Consider the following 17,400-nt stretch of genomic DNA (forward strand, 5'->3'; position numbering starts at 1 on the left):
AAGTCAGCGTCCATACTGGTCCTCTGCCAGCTGCCGCTTCACCTGAGTCTTATTACATCATTTAACAGCGACACAGCACCGCTCTGTGCGCACCTCAAGACAACCCAGTAACCACAGATTAAACCCATTCTCTATTCTCTCCATGAAAACCAGTCCAAATTCATTTACTAAACAGACGAAGATGAAGAAGATGAACCTTACTGTTTCCTAACAATGATGGTGGCGATAATAGTGATGATGTGGACGATGATGTTGTAGATGAATATTGTAATCACTGCTAAAACCTCAAGTTACTAAAAAAATAAAATAAAATCCTTACACCAAAAGAAAAAAAATAGATTTCATGAATTTCATTTAACATAATGTCAGTACTGGACAACCATTAACACTAAATACAATAGCATGTTTAAGTTCATCCAATACACCTGCTTATAATTATGATTAAAATGTCCATGGGGCGCTGAGGTTTATCACTAATCTTAAAGCCCTTACTCACCACTGCTCTTTGTCTGCCCGTAGACTAAATCACTGGCATATTTTTGTTTATAAGGGTATTCTCTGTCTGCTTCCATCCTACCTACAGAGCTACATACTTCAAAAAAGTAATGGAAGTTACCATCTTCGCTCGCAGGATTTACACCTTCTAACCATCCCTAAAGCCCGTACTGAGTTGGGAAAAAGGGCGTTCAAGTATGCTGCTCCCTCTTCTTGGAATCGATTGCACGATACTTCGGGAGCTGGTTTCCTTGAATGTTTTTAAAGGTCTTCTTAATGATCTGGAGGCAGAAATAACTGACTGTAGATGTTTGAGCTAACTCGTATTGCCCTTTTTGATCGCTTTGTTGCTGATGACTTATGACAGATTCTGATGAATGGTTCTGACTGTGATTCTTTTATTTATGTTCATTGTTGTTTAGTGTTTTATGTCTGAAAGCCTGTAATTGTGCTGCTGCCTGTCTTGGCCAGGACACTCTTGTAAAATAGATTTTTAATCTCCGTGAGACTTTCCTGGTTAAATAAAGGTTAAATAATAATTAAAAAAAATTAAAAAAAATTAAAAAAAATTAAATATCACCAAGAACATGTCCTGTACATTTTATTTCTGGTTCTTCCCTGGAGGTTTTAGGGTGACATTTCAAAAGTCCCCAAGAAACTGAACTTTTCAAAAATACTTTATTAAATAAAGTCAAGATTCGATTTGACTAGAACATGTTGTGTTTTAAAAGTTGTTAAGAGAATTTTAAAATCAACCCAGTAAGTAACGGTCAGATTTATACCTGTAGATTTTATATTGGCTGCTAGACGACCAAAGAGCGGCTTGAATTTGCTTGCTATATGATCGGGGCCAAAGAAAATGACCTCTGTCTTCCCTGTATTTAGCTGAAGAAAATGACAGCTCATCCATTTCTCAATGGTGGCCATGCACTCCACTAAATTGTTTAAGTGGCTGATATTGTCTGACTTGAAGGACAGATATATTTGCGTATCATCAGCATAAGAGTGATAGGAGACCCCCTCAGAGTGATTCAGAATATTTCCTAGTGGGAGCATACAAAGGGAAAACAAGACTGGACCAAGAATTGAGCCCTGTGGCAGACCATACATCATGGAGGCAGAGGAAGAAACAAAATTGCCAATTGAGACAGAAAATCTTCTATTTGACAGGTATGACTCAAACCATTTGAGTGCGGTTCCGGTGATGCCCACACACTGATTGTCAAAATAGTAAGGGCTGGATGCTTTCTTTTTTTTTTTTAATAATTAAGAACATGACCTGACGAGAGGGAACAGTTAATGATGTTAAGTAAGCTGGGGCCAATTGTACCAATAACCTCTTTCAGGAGTGAGGTGGGTAAGATATCAATAGATAGATAGATAGATGTAGCATATATATTCTGTTAATCCCTTGAATGCAGTTATCAAACACTTGTGGAAAAGATATATAATGAAGGGAAGATGGTCACTCGACTGGAAACTAACTGTGCATGTACGTGCATCACCGCTCGACACTCTGGAGAGTGATGATAATGATTGTTGTAATGCATATGGCGCCCTCTGCTGGTGACCGCCAGAAAGAGAACTGCTAGTGTAATTCAATGAAACTCAAATAAAAAACTAATTGATTGGTGAATAACTCTCATAATATCGGCGCATATCTGAAATAAAATTAGCTGCTACCAATAGTCACTGGATATGCTAATGCTAATCTGTGGATATTATTGGCAGGCTGGTTGAGCTCTAATTTTTATCTGAGAAAAATCACCTGAAGAAGACCTCTGGTCACTGGATTAAAACCAGAAAAAAATATTTTTTCTTTTCATGGGGACTTCTAGGGTATCAAATGTCAGTCATTTTTCTTAACCAATAGTTGAACGACTTAACAATCAATAATCGATTAATCATTAATAATTAATGAGCCACACATGCATGTCTTTTTCTCAGTTTATGTTTTATTGAAACCATTTTAGCACCACAGTAGTTACTTTTAACATTAATTCATTAAATAAAATCAGTTTGAACTAATAAAACAACATGGCTTTCTCTCTTTTAAACGTATGACTGTCCTTATTTATTTATTTAACAAAGCAATACCAATCGGGCGCTACTGCAGTTTCTAGACTAACAAGGCTGAGCTAATGAAACTCCTTTTTAAAATCAACATAAAGTTCTGTATTAAAGTGAAATAAAACCATTTGAGCCTCTTCACAATACACTGAATTATTCTGCTTTGTAGGTAAATTAGCATATTGACACGTTCAGGAGTGAGTTGAGAGTGCATGTCTCTGCTTATCATAATATATGTACGGCCTAGTGGGGTTTTTATTTAGACAGATGAGCACATCTAAGTGATCAGTCGTGAGTCGTGTGCACAGTCTACTCACAGTGGCCCTCACTTATCAATCTGGTGTAGAAACCAGCGCAGATTTGGGTGTAGAAATCATGTCAGTCCACGTGGGACCTATGAAACGTGCGTATCTGGCTGATCACATCGTACGCAAGACCGGGTGTTGATAAGTGTGGCGACTGGAAACGATCGTCATTTAAATACCACGCCCTACGTTGAATACAGGAACAGAACTCAAGAGGAAGAGATGTTGAAACTGGAATGTTCTTCTGGATGACTTTGTCAATCATTGGATCATCGACCTCATTGTCAACTTTGTGTTTATTTTCCATGACTAAAGCTGACACCAGTTGACATACAATAAGTCTGAGCTTTCCTGGGCATGGGATTACAGCTCAGTGTATCATTTGCAGCTCTGGTGATATTATCTGTGCTTAAAACATCAAAGCTTAATGTAAAAAGGCATATGTAACCCTGACACCTAGTGTTTAAAATGGGTACTGCAGTCTAAATTCTAAACATTGTAGAGCGCTGTCTCCCCCCCTCTCTAGAGTCGATGCTCACACAGGTTTCCATGTGGTGGACACTGAAGCTTCAGTGTTTATCCAGCTCTGCATGGGTCTGTAAACCTTTCTGTGTTCTAACCTCTCTCCATTTTTCAAAAACATCTCCAATATTGATCCTAGTTTGAGCACGTTTCTGCTCGTGGAGCTTATTAGAAACATGCAGAGGCTTTTTAGGTCGGGTACAATCACTTCTATCTGAACCACTTCTCTTGCCCGCTTCCATCGCTGCAACACCTGTTGACCTGATAACTGCTCTCATATCTGGCAAACCGAGGGGTGTCCAAAACGGCCGTGTGGGGTGTCTTAAAACCGTCTACCTTCTCTGGTCCAAACAAATCCATTCAGGACCAGAATCTAAAGTTAGAAGGAGGACATACTGACTGCTGCATTGTTGTCAGAGAAGCCAGCACTTCAACATAGCATGTTTCCTTAATGTCTGATCATATAGTAAGGTACCTTTAACATTTCATTCAGGAGATATTGTACAGATTGGACCTTTATTGAGTTGCATGATGGGAAATGAAGGATTCAGAGTCGGCACCGGAACTCAATCTTAACCCCTACTTTGTGAAAGTGTGACAATGAAGTGTTATCAACCCGCTTCAAAGTAATTATTTAGCACACTATCAATGTAACTGGTATTCAAAACTAAAAGATGTTTGAATCCATATACCTCACTTCCTGTTTCCCTTTGAGGTTTCATTTCAGTTTCTTGTCAAGCTGAGAGGGGATGGTCACCACATGTGACTGCTCCAGACCTCATCAGACAAACATGATATTCTACTGGGGGATGACATCGCCCCCGCAGAGCAGCTGGACTGTTAATTATTAAAAACTTTCATTAAGTGATGAGGTTGCAACACGTCCACATCTTCAGGTCATACACTGACTAAACAAGGCAAAGGTTCACTGATGCATATGTTTACTCTTTAATTGTTCATTTCTACATTTACTATCATTATTAACAATTCACATTTATGAAAACGTCCTTATAGCGCCGCCTTGGTGTTTAACTGATACTGCATGTAGAGTGAGAAAAGAGAACTGGTGGTTTCAGGCTCTTGACCTCGAGGGAGGGGAAACGATCGACAGTATTTAATAAAAATTCCTGTATTCATTTCACACTGGAAAAAACATGTGAATTAAAAAAAAAGTTACAATTTGAGTTTGATGATTTCTGTTTCTGTTGAACAGATTCTACAGAGATAAGCAGTAAGATTCATATTTTCATTTATATTTGATTCATTTGCTCGGTTCAGTGTATTTTTCCAACACAATAACACAACATGAAATATTTTCTCATAATACTCAAACACTGTTCATGAGCAAACAGGAGCAGGAAGGACATAGTGAGATGAATACATGGGAAACTAAGTTCAGTTATTTTTCTGACCTGTGGCTAAACAGGCTAAAAGCAGAGACACATGTGTTTCCCTTTGTGCACATACATCTCTCTAAAATGAACAAATGACTGAAACACTAGGAAGTCCTTTCCATGAATTTTATCGAACGGTGACAAGTTTGCAACCCTGTTAACAGCCGAGGTCCGGACCTCGCTGATATGATCGCCTCCCCTCCGTTTCATAACGTTGTTTAGCCTAATCCCTAAAGGTCCTGTTATCACAACAGGTGAGCTTCGAGTGGAGAGACTTTTTAGTTACTTTTAAAAACCGAGAGAGAGCAGAAAACACAGACAACATTTTAAACACCGGGGTTATATCTCTCATCACTGACTGTCTGAGCTCCGCTCTGTCTGACTCTCTGCAGACTGTTAACTTAACTATGCAAACTATGCAGATAAGACAACTGTTGCTCACGCTGTGTCGGTTTGGAAAATATAAAAACAGTTATTTCTCAACAGGATATTTGCACCGAGGAGAAAAGAGGAACAGGTCTGCATGAATTACAGCAGCACCCAACTCAGTTCTTCCCTGACTGTCGGAGTATGAGGCATTTTCTTTTTTCTTTTCCAATCAGAAGTCTTTAAACACCGTTGACTTCAGTGTAGTCGATATCTCCATAATAGCACTTTTTATGTCTCTTACCCTCTTTTAACCGTTAGGATTAGGGTCCACCGAGCATGTGTATGTGTGTGTTTAAGGCCTATGTGTTTGAGAAGTCTTTCAACAACAGAGTGTAAAACCAGAATTCCCCTCCACAGTAATAAAGTTTTAAAAAAACAACAATCGCCTAGAGACTGGCCGCCTAGAGACTGGCCGCCCAGCTCCGATTCTGACTTCTTTCCTGTAAGGAAATAAAAAGCAGAACTCCAGCAGTTTCACTCACTTAATGATATGTCAGCATTTTGTTTGGCATTACTTCACTTATTTCCTCTGAAGGTGAGACTGTGGTTCTCCACAGAGACAGTGGATTACTTCAGCATGACACCAGAGATCAGATTAAACAGCTGGTATGCTCGGTATGGGTGTCATGAAGATGTGAATCACTATGAGAGGAATTCAAGTTTTACCTTTTGAGACTGTGAGTGAAAACAGAAAGAATAAAGTACATTATGCCCATATGCTACACCAAAGACCTGCCATAGAACTGCCTCTCATTGTCCCATACTGTCAGGATCATTTAAGGAGAGAACTTGACAGACAACTCATCAAACCACAGAGACGACTTGATTCTTGTCTTTAAAATAAACACACAGCAGTATTGTAAGGGTGCTGGGATCTGTTTACTATGACTAATAAAGAGTCCTCTTGTGTGCACCTTTTATCAGACTGATGTTGCTCGTGTCTTGTTCTGTGGTGTGCTGGGAGAGAGGGAGCCCACACAGCAGACTAAAACAGAAACAAGCTAATTAGGAAGGCCAGCTCCATCATAGGGACTAAAGGTGAATCACATTTCTAGTCTAGTTTTTAAAAACAGATTTTCTGATGTCTTGTTTTTATGTCTGAATGGTCTGTGTTCAGTTTTTATGTGGTGTCTTGACTGTGATTACAGTTGCTGCTGTGGCGTTGTGATTTCCTGCAAAGGATGAATAAAGTATCCATCTATATATCTCTATCTGAGTGAAGACTGTTTTTAGTTTGAGGTTTCACAGCACACACTCCCTCTGAGAGCTGAAAAAGAACTCATGATGATGATGAACTTCTCTAAAATCTGGAACAGGGAAGTGGTTCAAACAGTTTGAAATCCCTGACAAATCTGTCGACATACCTCCACTGACTTCTTTATCAATGTGATTTCTCTCAGAGAGGAACATTAAGATCGCACTGAAGGAACGTCGGTAAACATGACGAGGACTCTGGGATTTTTGAACGAGGTAAATGATCTTCATTTTTCAGTACAAAGTCTGTTTTCTAAACCACTGTCAGGATAATTTAATTGATTAATATTTAAATGTTTTAATGGCAGGAAAAATAGAGAGAATAAAATATTATACCTTATTAAATTCAGATTTCTTTCCTTTGTTTTTGTGTTCGTGATTTTTTCTATTGGGTTCTGTTGTCTCTCATTTCTTTTGCTATACATTATTATTATTATTATTATTATTATTACATTATTATGAGGAAATATTCTCATAACCAGTAGAAATAGTACAAAACTAGTGCCTTAAATGTTTCATGTTTCAGTGTGTGTGTGTGTGTGTGTGTGTGTGTGAATTTGCCGTATGTGATAAGTGGTTACTTGTGCTTCTCTTTAATAACTTATATTTAAGAGGATCAGATATAAGGGTTGGTCCATGAAGATTTTAAAGTCAACATGTGACTCAAGTTCAGACACTCAAAGTTCAGCTTGAGAAAACTAAACATTCAATCTCTCTTTTTCTAAATCATATTCTCTTTATTTCTTACAGACATATCAGCAAACTTAAGGACTACAAATATGGATACTCTTGTAGTTTCAAGTGTGTTCTGGGGGACTTCCACTGACTCACTCTCCCACAAAAACCATCTTTATTTTCTGGTCTTCAAAGGAGGAAGTGGACACTGAATGATGATCATACAATGAGGAATCAAACTTATGAAACAAACTGGTGTGAACACAAATGATCAGAAATCTTTAAAACCAGGACTGCAGTTAAAGCAGCTCGGCTGAAGTGAAGTGAAGCAGATGTGATCACAAAAAAAGTGAAAAAAGACTTTAAATATCATGGATGAGACGAAGACACAAAGTTACATCAAACATCAAGATGAAGACACAATGAAAGTGTTTCCCAGTCACTTCTGTCATGGGAACATTCAACAACGTCTGGATTTGTGGCCACATTTTCTTCATGACCATGTATCTCCAATCCCTTTGAAACCACAGAAGATAATGTGTTTTATAAAACGTACAGCTCAACATCTAAGGTAAGCTGAAATCTGATTGTGGGAAATGATTGGGGAGCTTTAAAAGAACCAAAGTTGTGAGAAATATCCACCCTAAGACAAAGAAGAAATTTGCAGCGTAGCGAATGCGCCACATTTATGGAGGCTGTCCTATTCCAATGAGATCATCCTTTAGAGGGGGACAGGAAGCCACACTTGTTATGGTAAAGTTCTCGTGGGTACAGTTATTTTTAAATTTCTTGAAGTTAAAAAGCCAAAGGCCTGTTTAGTAAACGACTAAACGACTCTGCATTGTTCCTGTTCAGCTGAAGAAATGGTAAGATTATAGGTGTTATTGAACTGTGTGAATGAACGTATGTAAACTTACCGGGGAAGCAGCATTAGCTAATAATAATTAGCATTAGCATAGAGTTAACGACGATAGCTGTGGTAATATACTTTATCGATCTTTTATATAACACGTCCTCACAAAGGGAGCTGCTTCATCTTGTCATTTTTAATGAGGGCAGCGTGTTTGTTGGGCTCGGTGAATTAGATTGGAGTCATATTTTTCTTGCCGATCGGACATTTTGTCATGTCGGAGGGGAAGTCCATGACATAACTTTCATTGAAGCAGTCGGTGTGGAAAAGTGTGTTTTCTTTAGCTTTTCATTCTTGGATTTGGATCTTGTGTTCATGCTTTGTAAAGTTGACTTTTGTTCTGTGTTTATATTTTTATAACTGGACATTGAATTGTGTAGAGTTTAAAAAGGATAGAAGAGGTCAAAAGTTTAATCAAATAACTTCTTAATAATTTGGTAACTCTTCAGATTAATGTCACAATATTCACCATTTACTAGTTTTTATTAGCATGCTAATTCGTAGCATACTAAGAGTTTGCCCTCAATACCTCCTAATGACTGCTCATTGATAGTAAGTTAGGCAGTTGTTGAACATGAATTAAGATCTTAATGTGCTTTGCTTAGTACGGTCATTATTTCAGTCAAATTTCCCCACAATACAGTATTTTACTGTAAATCACAATAATTGTCTTGTTGTTTTATACTCAGGTTCAACCAATAAAACCTGAGGAGTCATCTACTCCGGTGAGTATGATTATTTTGTATCTTCCTTTATGGATGCAAACACACACGCACGCAAACGCACACACACACACACACACACACACACACACACACACACTCTCACATTATAAACAACTGTATTTGATACTTAATCATGAAACATTATTAAAACAGTATAAAGATATCTGTCCTCTCATTATCATATGAATCATGTTTGATCTCCTACAGGTCCAGTGTGTCGATGACCCTACTGGTTTGACTGGAGTCGTGGTGTTTGGAGAGAGAACATATCCATTACCTAATGTAAGTGTGTACATCTTCTTGAATTTTATGTTTATTTGGGAATAATGGGAAGTATAAATCAAGCAAACCTTTGGCCCACACTACAGCACTTTTAGACTAAGCTCGTTTGCAAGGCCGTCCCTATTATTCAGCATTTTTCCTGTGTGCTAGAGACCCTCTGACTTTACCTCTCTGTCCCCTGTGCTGCTGCAGCCTCTGATTGGGAACAATCAGCAGAATCATGTGGACAACTCACCCAACGTGGGAGGAGTGTTGGAGCAGCAGAGACCCTTAGGTAAATATGGATAGTTCATCTTTATAATCTATGAAATGTGTTCTACTTGTGAGTTGTATTTCTAAAATCATAATTTAAACTGTTTTCAGAGGAGGTTCTTCACCAGGGAGAACACTCCCATAGTGACACCACCAACAGAGGACCACAGACCAGGTACTTTCAGTCTTTAAGGTCACATACTATCCAAATGATGTAAAAGTCCTTACTCTTTCTTATGTTATGTTACAAAAGATCAAAGTGTACTTAAGTCCCTCTTGTGCTGGGAGAGTACCTACTCTGAAGCAGGAGCTGAAAATGTTCTAGGAACTAAATGCTTCCTGCGGTGCAGAATCAATAAAAAAGGGGGAGGGTTCCATCATTTCCTTGAACTTTGAAAATGTCCCTGCTGTCCGAAAACGCCTTCATATTTTATACAAACATATTATACTTGTTACAGTTTGTATATGATTATGGAACCAAAAGCACGACAAGAACACAGATACTCACAATTTATTTAATACACAATATAAGTGTGCAGGGGAGGGGGAGTGGTGTGATCGTTCGCTCAGTGCGAGCGTGCTCGAGCGTCCCAGTGAGTGCAGTGTCCAACCCGTGGAATCCTTCACGTGGTTCTTTCTGTGGTGTCCTCGTGTTTTCCACACGGCAATGTCCAGATTGAGACGGCGTCTCACAAACACAGTTCAGGCAGGCAGATGAGCGGGCAAGCAGACAAGCAGGCAGGGCAGCAAGGCACGGAGGGTTAAGCATGAACTGAAGAGGTTACTACAGGGACCAGGATCTACTAGTACCAACTAGCTGACCAAACGATCAGGTGACGGGTGAATCTGATAACACACACAGAGGGGGACATACATGAGGATCAAACAGACAGGGACAAATAAACAAAACACAAAAGGAGAAGGGAGGGCTGCCATGATGTGAATCATGACAATACTGTCTTATGATACAGTGTATAAGTCGAGTACTTTGAGCAGCATCATAACAACTGGAAGAAAGACTGTGTGTAACAACAAGAAGTCTACTCTGATCTCTGGTGTAAAGAACAGCACACACTCAGCCTTTATGTCTCAAAAGCCTCCAAAATAGCTCTAGGGCAACTTGACAAAGATATAGTGTGTAAACACTATATATTCTCTTAATTTCCTGTCTTGAGATGTCTGTATGCTAAATGATTGAAGTTAGAACCTGACTGTTTTAGTGACATTATCTCCTCTTGTTTGCAGATGGAGTCTGAATCATCTATTGATGGCTGCTGTGACCCTGATGGTGATCCTGATGGTGATCCTGATGGCCTCCAGAACAGCTCCATGGCAACTCGTCACAGATTCCTTAAGAGTGTAAAAACTATATTATCAATTTATTTCCTGTCTTGAGATTTCTGTTTATCCTAAATGATCGGAGTTAGTGACATTTTCTCCTCTTGTTTGCAGGTGGAGTCTGAATCATCCATTGTTGGCTGCTGGGATCCCTATGGCGATCCTGATGGTGATCCTGAGGGCCATGATCCTGAGGGCCATGACTCTGATGGCGATGATCCTGAGGGTCATGATCCTGAGGGCCATGATCCTAATGGTGATCCTGAGGGCCATGATCCAATGAGCGATCATCCAGAGGGAGATGATCCTGAGTGCGATCCTAACGGCGATCCTGAAGGGGATCCTAAATGCGATCATGGGGGTGATCTGGAGGGCGATCCTGAGGGGGATCCGGAGGGTGATCCCGAGGATGATCCTCTTTTTTCACAATAATGGGTAAAATTAATTCTCTACCCTCATTGGAGGAGGCCTGAGGTTAACCCACAGGCAGTTCCAGTCTTTAAAAGCAATCACCAGGCATTGCTTCCTCCTCTTCAAGTGATCAGAGGACACACTCTCCAACAAGATGGACTCCAGCATTCGAGACAAACTCTTTCCTCCTCTTGGCTTACATAGATGAAACTCCAGAGCTGAGGTTGTTCAGTCTAGGTAGCTCTTCAGATGCTGAATTCAAGCATCAGAGGATTCAGCTGACTACTTCCACGACATATTTTTACTACCTTCAATTTATTAAATATAGTTATTAATTATTAATAATATTAGTAATTACGTAACTAATTTGAGACTGATTTTAGCAATATTTTGGTTATATTTCCCTGATTTCAGGGTGGTGCCCCAAGAGTTGATTAAACATAGTTTAATGATATTTTTATTTATATTATTAATAATTGAATAGAATTATTAAAGAATATAACCAAAGTTGACTAGATAAAACCCCGACAGCTATAAACCCCTTTCCTCTATAGACACAATTAAATCCATAAATCTTTACAAAGAACACAAATATCTTCAAACATGAGCATGTCACTGTTTTAATATGCCGACCCTGAGAGCGGAGTCCACCTGCAGGATTCTGATCAAACACTAATGTTGACGGTCAAACTGATCTCTGAGCTGTAAATGGTACTTCATAGTGTTAATGTACAATCAGTGAGGCTACACATTTTATTTGTTGCTAATTAAAAACATTATTTGAATTTAAAGACATTAAAATCAAGGTTTTAAAGGGGACATATCATGAAAAATCCACTTTTTACAGTGCTTTTGAACATATATTTGGGTAACCTGAGTGTCTACTGACCCACAAAATGTGAAATAAACCCATCCAGTCCTTTGTTTGTGGTCTGCATAAGTCTTACAACACAGAGATGCTCTGTTTCTAATTTGCTCTCCTTGTGATGTCACAGTGGGATTCTGGTACAAAAAAATACCCTCCCCTCCCCTGGTATCTCCACCCATGGACTCCACACCCAGCCTAGAACAAAACTTTTGCGCAGGTCTGCCATTTTTATTCTCGCTACAGAGGAGTGATGTCTACGGGGAAACTCGGGGGGGTCATTTCATTTAAAGAGACACACACACCAAAACGGAGCGTTCTGAGAGAGCTGGTTTATACAGGGTCACAAACCTCCTCTGGTGCTTGATTCATGTTATATTTTGACCAAAGCACACACAGATGTTTCATTTAGACCACAGGGGGACTGTTTGAAAAGGTATATAAGGGGGATAATATGTCCTCTTTAAGTATTGAAGGAAACCTTTTATAGAGTGTAACGTCTTAGGCAAAACGGCTTTCCTCATCTACCACCTCAGTGCCTCCAGCCACAGCCACCTCGGGGTCTCTGCCATTCTCTGCCAGCCTATCACTACCTACCAGCCCACTGTATAATCAAACGGCATGTCATCAGAGCTTGTTCCCTCTCAGTCGATTCACTCGGTACAACACTTATAGTATGGGATATCACGCCCCCTAGTGTCCTATTGAAGACACCTCTAATCACGCCTTTAAGGCAGATGATCTGTGATGACCTATGTGAGGCTCTGCCTGCACATAAATACAGCTGCCATCACAGTCATCCCTCAGTTCTTATGCTCTTCACCACGCTAAGAACACCTCTACGGAGTAGGGCTAACAAGCTACAGCTAGCTAGTTCTGTCTCTACTTTGTACATTTTTCTTTGTATTAATCTATTATTAATGGCACAGGTTTAATTTTAATTCATGTAGGGGCTTACTTAAATCTTTGTTTTGGGTTAATACTGTCTATATATTTATGGGAGGGGGGACAGCAGTTGTTTGTTTTATTTGTAACAAATGTTTCATGTCGTGCATGTCTTTTTGTAAACTGCTACTGTTTGCTTTTGAATTTCCCTCGGGATCAATAAAGTATCTATCTATCTATCTATGGCTACTGCCTTTACCCCTTTAACCCTGTCTGCTGGTCTAACACCTGAGTCAGAACATGTAACAGATAGTTCAGCCCAATGTTACCCTATACTGTTGAAAACTGATGTGTTGTTCAGCCTTATATCACAGAACACGGCACACAGAAGGTTCAGTTTGTACAGTCCCACATGCAAAATTCATGATTTCCCTAAATTTATGAACAGTCGTTCAAGTTCAGTATGCGCCATCTAGCGGCGTAACTCGGAACAACTTGTGATAGTTGCTAGAGCCTCTAGTGTGCATTAAACAAAGGAAAGAGGAAAACAAAATGATGCCAAATAAAAAGCAACACAGAAATGAAAAACATCTCCTGAATTGAAAATATAAAATACATACAAGACAAAGTGAAACAAGTGCCTTTAGGAGAATTATATTATGATTATCTTGAGTATCTGTGAGGTCATTATGCGCCCTTTTAAAGGTACATAATGATCACTCCGAGTTGATGAAGTGTTCATCCTCTGTGAGATCGCTTCAAGTGGCATTAGATGTTCATCCATCTGTTGAATCACTGCTCCTGTACCCAGTGAAGGACCAGGGACAAACTCAAGTGTGCACAGTGTGATTCATTGTAACGAGGCTTGAGCACCTCTAGTTGAGTTCCTTTACTTTGGCACATGTTTGCATAGCCTTATAAATGTATTCAGTAATGTATTCGACCCTCTCTGCTATCACATCCAGAGGCTTTTTAGAATTAGCGGGGATAACTTGTTGGACGCCTGTTTTTATTTTTGACCAGCTCCGGTTATCCGCACATTTGGGTGATGCCGTCTAATATTAGTTTATATGTTTGACGTTTTATCAATCACATGGCACAATGTGAACCTGAAGTTTCCACACACATCTGATTAAAAGAATCTGTCATCTTTCTATTCCTCTTCTTGTGTTTTTATTTTCCTTCTTCTGCATTCTTCGTTTAGTAGCCGTTAGCAAACAGTTACGGCATCACCTGCACCTTGAGTGGGATCAATACTTCAATGTGTGATTGTTTTTTTTTCTCAACTCAGTAAAATAGTTCATATAACTACATGCAGCGAACAGTGACGTCCATACCATGACCTTTAGGGACAAAAACACAAACCTTCACACCCCTAATAAACAGTTTGAAAAAAAGAGTTTGTTCGGTGTAATTGTGCACATCATTAATGTGAATACAAAGCATAATTCAAACACTTTTGTGAAGTCAATTCATGGTGAAGAGACGTGCACATGACACAGTTAATAACACAGGGTAATAAAACATGAGAAGATGTCACTGTAAAGGTAAATTCCTTTGAACCATGAGCCTGTTTCTTTCCAATCAACCCACCCTTAGCAGAGGTTGGTATTATCTTTAACCATGCATATTTTTGTGGTTTGACAGCCTCTTGTCTTGTCCGTTCAGGGTGGGGCGGTTATGCCTCGTCGTTCTGTGTGAAGGTTAAGGAGACAGAATGTAGGGGTGAAGTAATCCCAGCATGTGTATGTGATTGTGCTCACATACACATACAAGAAGGTCCTGTGGTAATTATATAATCAGTCACAACAAGATAATACGATGTATGTGGTATAAAAACCCTTATAAACACATCAACAAACACACGAGGTCATTCTTCCCAACCGTATAAAAGGGAGTGTTTTATTCTGAAAATAAACCGGATGTTTTAATGTCGTTTCTGTGTCTGACTTCCCGTCCCGCTCAATCTTTTATGTGGTAAATTGATGCTTCGTGCTCCAGCATTGCATATCTGCTGCAGAGGGCGGAGCCAGTGGAAGCACACCCATTGACTGAAGTAAAAACCTATCAGCGGGGCGGAGACGGACCAAACACACATCTGGTGGAATTTTAAGGAGTCACACTGGCACACATAGGAGCATTATTCTATATTTCTTGGACAGATGTTTAAGTAAATCTTTATTTTCTGTGTCTTGCAATTACGTCACACTAAATGCATAAAGGCTCTAATTGAGACGTCCCTTTATTTATCGAGATGTGCAGCTACACCAGTGTGAGAAGGGACTGGGCCTTACAATAGTGACTGGCTTTTATTTTGAAGGTCCACTGTAATTTGTTGTCAAAACCATTTTCAAAAGATTTGACAATGTATTGTACGGTGGCTGGGAAGTGCAAAGCAAAATTACAAAATTTGAGACAAATTTACATTTTCAAAAACAATTTTACATTTCATAAAACAAAATTACAAAACCAAAACAATTTTACAGAGGAAAAAACACATTTAGAGTTTATAAAACAAATTTACAAGTGGCCAAACACTTTTACAAGCGCTGAGACAAATTTACAAGTGGCAGAACACTTTTACCAGTCCCAAAACAAATTTACAAACACCAGACTCTTGACGGAAAGGGTAAGTACCAAATACCGGAAGTGAACCGGAAGTTATTGAACGAGGGGTCATTTTGATTGTTTTGGCGGTAAGATTTTGCGGAGACAGACAGTGATACAAATTTAGATAGAAAGATGTTTTGCCCTTTTTGTGGAAATAGTTTGAGCAAGATTAGTCAGTTTTGCTCCTCGTGTGGACGGTCTCTCCAACTTTTACAAGACACTGATGGAACGGAAGGAGCAAGTGCAGCGGGTACAACTAAACAGCCGGACAATTCTAAACAGAGTAAGTGATAGCGCTAGCTATCTGAAGCAATTGTCAGACATGCAGTGAATAAAAATGCAGTTTCAGATTATTTTGCTACAAAATTATTTTATGTCTTAATGAAATAGTAACGCATTTTGATTATATGCGTTTCTAGTTTTTTAGAATTGTCCTAAACGCACGCTTGTTATTGGGTGATAGCTTAAGCTGCTGCTAACTTTCTGTTCTGATCCGGAACTCTGCTCATTCCAGCAGAACAACCATCATCTTATAAACACTTCATGGAATACAGAAGCTCAAAGTCCAAAGAACGACAGTCTTTTAACTGTGGACCGAAAATGAGACATAAACAAGCGAGGAAACACGTCCAGGTAAGATGTCTTGGACATTCAATAGAATTTTGCAACGTGCTGTTGCTCTCCCTCTTAATTATTTATTTATGTTATTTTACTAGATAAACATAGGATTGATGGTGCCACACGGAGCGGATTTAAAACCAGTTCGAGGGAAAACACTTTCGTTGTACACAGACCCGGAGGTAGCCGCAGCTGATCTTCTGCAACAAGCAGTTCAGAAAATGAAAACTTTCAACAAGGATATTGATGATGATGGACTATATGTCCTTTTGTATCCAGACTGCTCAGAGGTGGTCCATGTGTCTGGGTCAGTAAGCCCATTCACATTGGCAGAATACAAAAGAGAAATTGGAAAGGCATATTGCAGGATAACTCTTTTCATTTGCCTGGAAACACACTTTACAGGAGGTTTGTGGATCTCACAATTCAATGTTTTTTCACATTTACATGCTCTACTGTAACATACGGAATAATGTGTTGTTGTTTTTTTGTTTTTATTACAGTGGATGATACGTCAGACTCTGAAATCGTCATCACATCCAAGAGTAAAGCGGAATTCAACCAAGCTGACACTGTGGTATGTTCATTTATATTTTGTTGTTGTTTTTTAAGCACTAATTATATGTTCTGGTCAACATCTTAGAAGAACCAAAATCTTGTTTTACTTATTTGGCAGTTACATCAGAAACACTGACAGCCTTTCACAATTTATATATACTCTATATGGAAGCTGTTAAAATGTTTTGTATGCTGTTCCTTTCAGGTTTTTGAACCACAAAACCAAAGCACTCCCAAATACAAACCAGAAGAAGGGTAAAAATCATTTTTTTAAGTAATTTATCTTTAAGTTGTTGATGTGATAAGCCCGGAAAATTTGCTCTTATCAACATGGAATACAAAATGCCATAGTGTTAAGTGATTCATAACAAAATAATCTCTAATTTATTTAAGAAATGTCGCTCAAAACTCAATCTAACCCTGTATCATGAACGTAATCATTTGATCAATTTTACCATGTTTCAGAGATGCACTGGGACACTCATCCACAGTTCAGCCTGGACTATTTATTATGTATTAAAGCATATTGTGGCAGCCTGAGTGTGCTTGCTTTCAGTGTTGTTTCAGACATTTTCATTTGTTTTCAGATAGTAATATCTGATACTGAGGATCTGGACCCACCTGAAGCAAACACAGACAATACTACTTGCTACGGGTAAATAAAAAACGATAGAGAGTCATTGAAATGTATTGATTACATTAAGAAAATGTGGGTGTGTAACATGCTTTAACACTGGAATATTAATTTCCCAACAGTAAATACACAGAACTGTATGCACCATGGGCTGAAGAAGAGGACGAG

The 17,400-nt window shown here is 39.0% G+C and overlaps 1 long non-coding RNA gene across 1 annotated transcript; it reads left to right on the forward strand.

Moving 5' to 3' along the window:
* The first annotated feature begins 6,523 nt into the window (after positions 1-6,523).
* On the forward strand, positions 6,524-9,282 carry LOC132978649 (uncharacterized). The gene is made up of 5 exons (XR_009673969.1): positions 6,524-6,685; positions 7,220-7,715; positions 8,744-8,779; positions 8,987-9,061; positions 9,254-9,282. It is a non-coding gene; the product is annotated as an uncharacterized LOC132978649 (long non-coding RNA).
* Positions 9,283-17,400: the final 8,118 nt, after the last annotated feature.

The sequence above is a fragment of the Labrus mixtus genome, chromosome 8 (assembly GCF_963584025.1).
Source record: "Labrus mixtus chromosome 8, fLabMix1.1, whole genome shotgun sequence".
NCBI classification, from domain to species: domain Eukaryota; kingdom Metazoa; phylum Chordata; class Actinopteri; order Labriformes; family Labridae; genus Labrus; species Labrus mixtus.